This window comes from Cetorhinus maximus, unplaced genomic scaffold (assembly GCF_964194155.1).
Source record: "Cetorhinus maximus unplaced genomic scaffold, sCetMax3.hap1.1 HAP1_SCAFFOLD_1033, whole genome shotgun sequence".
NCBI classification, from domain to species: domain Eukaryota; kingdom Metazoa; phylum Chordata; class Chondrichthyes; order Lamniformes; family Cetorhinidae; genus Cetorhinus; species Cetorhinus maximus.
The window spans coordinates 55,921-62,653 of record NW_027596975.1 but is presented as its reverse complement, the minus strand read 5'-3'; the positions used below and the strand labels follow the sequence as shown (position 1 = coordinate 62,653).

Genomic DNA, 6,733 nt, shown 5'->3' with positions numbered 1-6,733 from the left:
GTCAGGGGGTCAGTACTGAGGGAGAGTCGGACAGTCGGAGGGTCAGTAGTGAGGGAGAGTCGGACAGTCAGGGGGTCAGTACTGAGGGAGAGTCGGACAGTCGGAGGGTCAGTACTGAGGGAGAGTCGGACAGTCGGAGGGTCAGTGCTGAGGGAGAGCCGGACAGTCGGAGGGTCAGTACTGAGGGAGAGTCGGACAGTCGGAGGGTCAGTGCTGAGGGAGAGCCGGACAGTCGGAGGGTCAGTACTGAGGGAGAGCCGGACAGTCGGAGGGTCAGTACTGAGGGAGAGCCGGACAGTCGGAGGGTCAGTGCTGAGGGAGAGCCGGACAGTCGGAGGGTCAGTGCTGAGGGAGAGCCGGACAGTCGGAGGGTCAGTACTGAGGGAGTGGGAGCGCCGCACTGTTGGCGGCCCGGCTGGAGGCCAGGGCGGCGAAGTCTTCCTCCGACGCCTGCAGCCAGCGGGCGCAGCGGGTGCAGACCTCCAGGCCGATCAGCTTCTTCTCCCAGTCGCTGGCGTGGGCCACGGACCAGCTGCGGGGCCCCCAGCCGATCGGGCAGGACCTGGGCCTGGGCCGGGGCTGCCCCAGGCTGGACACCAGGCTCTCCAGGTTGGCTGCTAGCCCCCCCACGTGGACCACGAAGTAGCGCAGCTCCACCAGCAGGGCCAGGTGGCCGGGGTTGGCCGACCTCTGTTGCTCCAGCAACCAGGACAGGTAGCAGACCAGGCCCCCGTAGGCCTTGTGGTCCGAGCGCAGCCAGATCGCCTCATTCCCCTGGCCGCCCTCCTCCTCCTCTCCCTCCTCCACCATCTTCCCCCGCACGCTGTGGGTGTCCTCCGGCAGGTCAGGCAGGGTCCTGCTGGGAGGCCGGAAGTTGGGCCTGTTGAAGGGCGTCCCCTGGTTCTGTTTCTGGAAGAGAGAGAGCACAGATTGGACATCGGTCAGTGCAGGAGAGGCCGTGCTGGGAGTAACCGCGGACCGAGCCTGGGGAGTGACCCCCCACCCCAAGCCGAATGCCCCTTTAAGCTGGGGGGGGCGGGGGAAGGGGGAAATCCGCCCTCTTCACCTGCTCCGGCCTACCTGTGACCCCCCGGAGCCATGGGGTCAATCCCGTTAACTGCCCTCCCCTCCACAGCGGGCACCAGCGGAGGCCGGACTTGCCCGGTTACCCCTTGGAGCGGAGCAGGCCGAGGGGGGGGTGGGGGTGGCCTGATCGAGGTGCGCGCAGTCACCAGGGGCCTACGGAGGGCCGACAGGGGTTACCCTGTTTACCCCCCACCCCACCCCCGGTGGAGAGGGTCAATTACCCGGGGGAGGGCACAGATTTCACCCCTGCATCCCTGATAAGGATGAGGAATACGCACACACGGGCGGATGCGCGCGCACACGGACACACATACACACGGACGCACATACACACACACACACACACACGGACGCACATACACACACACACACACACGGACGCACATACACACACACACACACACGGACGCACATACACACACGGACGCACATACACACACACACACGGACACACACGCACGGACACACACACATGGACACACACACATGGACACACACACACGGACACACACACACACGCGCACGGACACATGCGCACACACACACATGTGCACACACACACACGCAAGCACACATGCACACACACATGCACGCACGCACGCACACAGACACACACGCACACAGGCACACAGACACACATGGACACAAACACACACATGGACACACGCACACGCACGGACGCACACGCACGGACACACGCGCACACACACACACACATGCACACACATGCACACGCGCATGCGCATGCACGCGCACGTATGCACACGCACGCACGCACACACACACAGACACACTCACTCCTTGGCACTCACACATACAGACACTCACTCCCTAGCACTCACTCACACACACACTCACTCCCTGGCACACAAACTCACTGACACACACTCTCACACACACACACTAACTCCCTGACACACGCACAAACAATCTTCCCTGGCACTCACTCACTCACTCAATGACACACACTCCCTGACACTCACTGACACACACACGGACATTCACTCACTGACACACACACACAGACATTCACTCACTGACATACACACACAGACATTCACTCACTGGCACACACACACAGACATTCACTCACTGACACACACACACAGACGTTCACTCACTGACACACACAGACGTTCACTCACTGACACACAGACACAGACGTTCACTCACTGACACACACAGACGTTCACTCACTGACACACACACAGCCATTCACTCACTGACACACACACAGACATTCACTCCCTGACACACACACAGGCATTCACTCACTGACACACACACACAGGCATTCACTCACTGACACACACACAGGCATTCACTCACTGACACACACACAGGCATTCACTCACTGACACACACACAGGCATTCACTCACTGACACACACACAGGCATTCACTCACTGACACACACACAGGCATTCACTAACTGACACACACACAGGCATTCACTCACTGACACACACACAGGCATTCACTCACTGGCACACACACACAGGCATTCACTCACTGGCACACACACACAGACATTCACTCACTGACACACACACAGACATTCACTCACTGACACACACACAGACATTCACTCACTGACACACACACAGCCGTTCACTCACTGACACACACACAGCCGTTCACTCACTGACACACACACAGACGTTCACTCACTGACACACACACACAGCCGTTCACTCACTGACACACACACAGACGTTCACTCACTGACACACAGCCATTCACTCACTGACACACACACACAGACATTCACTCACTGACACACACACACAGGCATTCACTCACTGACACGCACACAGGCATTCACGCACTGACCCACACACACAGGCATTCACTCACTGACACACACACAGGCATTCACTCACTGACACACACACAGCCATTCACTCACTGACACACACACATGCATTCACTCACTGGCACACACACAGGCATTCACTCACTGGCACACACACAGGCATTCACTCACTGGCACACACACAGGCATTCACTCACTGGCACACACACAGGCATTCACTCACTGACACACACACACAGACATTCACTCACTGACACACACACACAGGCATTCACTCACTGACACACACACACAGACATTCACTCACTGACACACACACACAGACATTCACTCACTGACACACACACACACATTCACTCACTGACACACACACACAGACATTCACTCACTGACACACACACACAGACATTCACTCACTGACACACACACACAGACATTCACTCACTGACACACACACACACACACACACAGGCATTCACTCACTGACACACACACACAGGCATTCACTCACTGACACACACACAGGCATTCACTCACTGGCACACACACACACAGGCATTCACTCACTGACACACACACACACAGGCATTCACTCACTGACACACACACAGCCATTCACTCACTGACACACACACAGGCATTCACTCACTGGCACACACACAGGCATTCACTCACTGGCACACACACAGGCATTCACTCACTGGCACACACACAGGCATTCACTCACTGACACACACACACAGGCATTCACTCACTGACACACACACACAGGCATTCACTCACTGACACACACACACACAGACATTCACTCACTGACGCACATACACACAGACATTCACTCACTGACACACACACAGACATTCACTCACTGACACACACACACAGGCATTCACTCACTGACACACACACACAGACATTCACTCACTGACACACACACACAGACATTCACTAACTGACACACACACACAGACATTCATTCACTGACACACACACACACAGGCATTCACTCACTGACACACACACAGACATTCACTCACTGACACACACACACGGACATTCACTCACTGGCACACACACACACAGGCATTCACTCACTGACACACACACAGACATTTTCTCACTGACACACACACACAGACATTCTCTCACTGACACACACACACAGACATTCACTCACTGACACACACACACGGACATTCACTCACTGGCACACACACACAGACATTCACTCACTGACACACACACAGACATTTTCTCACTGACACACACACACAGACATTCACTCACTGACACACACACACGGACATTCACTCACTGGCACACACACACACAGGCATTCACTCACTGACACACACACAGACATTTTCTCACTGACACACACACACAGACATTCTCTCACTGACACACACACACAGACATTCACTCACTGACACACACACACACGGACATTCACTCACTGGCACACACACACAGACATTCACTCACTGACACACACACACGGACATTCACTCACTGACACACACACACACAGACATTCACTCACTGACACACACACACAGACATTTTCTCACTGACACACACACACAGACATTCACTCACTGACACACACACACAGCCATTCACTCACTGGCACACACACTCACTCCCTGGCACTCACTGACACACACAGACACTCACTCCCTGGCACTCACTCACTCACTGACACACACACACTCACTCACTCACTGGCACACACTCACACAAACACTCACACCCTGGCACACACACAAACACACACACACACACACACTCACTCACTAACTCCCTGACACACAGACACTCACTCAGACAATCACTCCCTGACACTCACTCAGACAATCACTCCCTGGCACTCACTCAGACACTCACTCCCTGACACTCACTCACTCACTAACTCCCTGACACTCTGATACTCACTCAGACACTCACTCACTCACTTACTCACTCACTAACTCCCTGACACTCACTCAGACACTCACTCACTCACTTACTCACTCACTAACTCCTTGACACACACACACACTCACTAACTCCTTGACACACAGACACTCACTCCCTGACACTCACCCACTCACTGACACACACTCACTCACTCACTCACTGACACACACACACACTCACTCACTCACTAACTCCCTGACACACAGACATTCACTCACTCCCTGAACACACAGACACTCACTCCCTGACACTCACTCACTCCCTGACACACACTCACTCACTCACTCCCTGACACACACTCACTCACTCACTCCCTGACACACACTCACTCACTCACTCCCTGACACACACTCACTCACTCACTCCCTGACACACACTCACTCACTCACTCCCTGACACTCACTCACTCACTCACTCCCTGACACTCATTCACTCATTCACTCCCTGACACACACTCACTCACTCCCTGACACTCACTCACTCACTCCCTGACACTCACTCACTCACTCACTCACTCACTCACTCACTCACTCACTCACTCACTCACTCCCTGACACTCACTCACTCACTCACTCACTCACACTCACTCACTCACTCACTCACTCACTCCCTGACACTCACTCACTCACTCACTCCCTGACACTCACTCACTCACTCACTCCCTGACACTCACTCACTCACTCACTCCCTGACACTCACTCACTCACTCACTCACTCACTCACTCCCTGACACTCACTCACTCACTCACTCCCTGACACTCACTCACTCACTCACTCACTCACTCCCTGACACTCACTCACTCACTCACTCCCTGACACTCACTCACACTCACTCCCTGACACTCACTCACTCACTCACTCACTCACTCACTCACTCACTCACTCACTCACTCACTCACTCACTCACTCACTCACTCACTCCCTGACACTCACTCACTCACTCCCTGACACTCACTCACTCACTCACTCCCTGACACTCACTCACTCACTCACTCCCTGACACTCACTCACTCACTCAGTCCCTGACACTCACTCACTCACTCACTCCCTGACACTCACTCACTCACTCACTCCCTGACACTCACTCACTCACTCACTCCCTGACACTCACTCACTCACTCCCTGACACTCACTCACTCACTCCCTGACACTCACTCACTCACTCCCTGACACACACTCACTCACTCACTCCCTGACACACACTCACTCACTCACTCCCTGACACGCACTCACTCACTCACTCCCTGACACTCACTCACTCCCTGACACTCACTCACTCACTCACTCCCTGACACACACTCACTCACTCACTCCCTGACACACACTCACTCACTCACTCCCTGACACACACTCACTCACACTCCCTGACACACTCACTCACTCACACTCCCTGACACACTCACTCACTCACTCCCTGACACACTCACTCACTCACTCCCTGACACACTCACCCACTCACTCCCTGACACACTCGCTCACTCACTCCCTGACACACACTCACTCACTGACACACACTCACTCACGCACACACTCTCTCACACAAACACTCACTCCCTGGCACACACACAAGCACACACACACACACACTCATTCACTAACTCCCTGACACACAGACACTCACTCAGACACTCACTCCCTGACACTCACTCAGACACTCACTCCCTGACACTCACTCACTCACTCCCTGACACTCACTCACTCACTCACTCCCTGACACTCATTCACTCACTCACTCACTCCCTGACACTCACTCACTCACTCACTCCCTGACACACACTCACTCACTCACTCCCTGACACTCACTCACTCCCTGACACTCACTCACTCCCTGACACACACTCACTCACTCACTCCCTGACACACACTCACTCA

The 6,733-nt window shown here is 54.7% G+C and overlaps 1 long non-coding RNA gene across 1 annotated transcript in view; it reads right to left on the bottom strand.

Moving 5' to 3' along the window:
* Positions 1–821: 821 nt before the first annotated feature.
* The window catches only part of LOC144675603 (uncharacterized), a 32,194-nt gene continuing 26,282 nt past the window's right edge, over positions 822–6,733 (bottom strand). The window contains exon 3 of the long non-coding RNA XR_013575107.1: positions 822–909. This is a non-coding gene — a long non-coding RNA (uncharacterized LOC144675603). The remainder of the gene's footprint in view (positions 910–6,733) is intronic.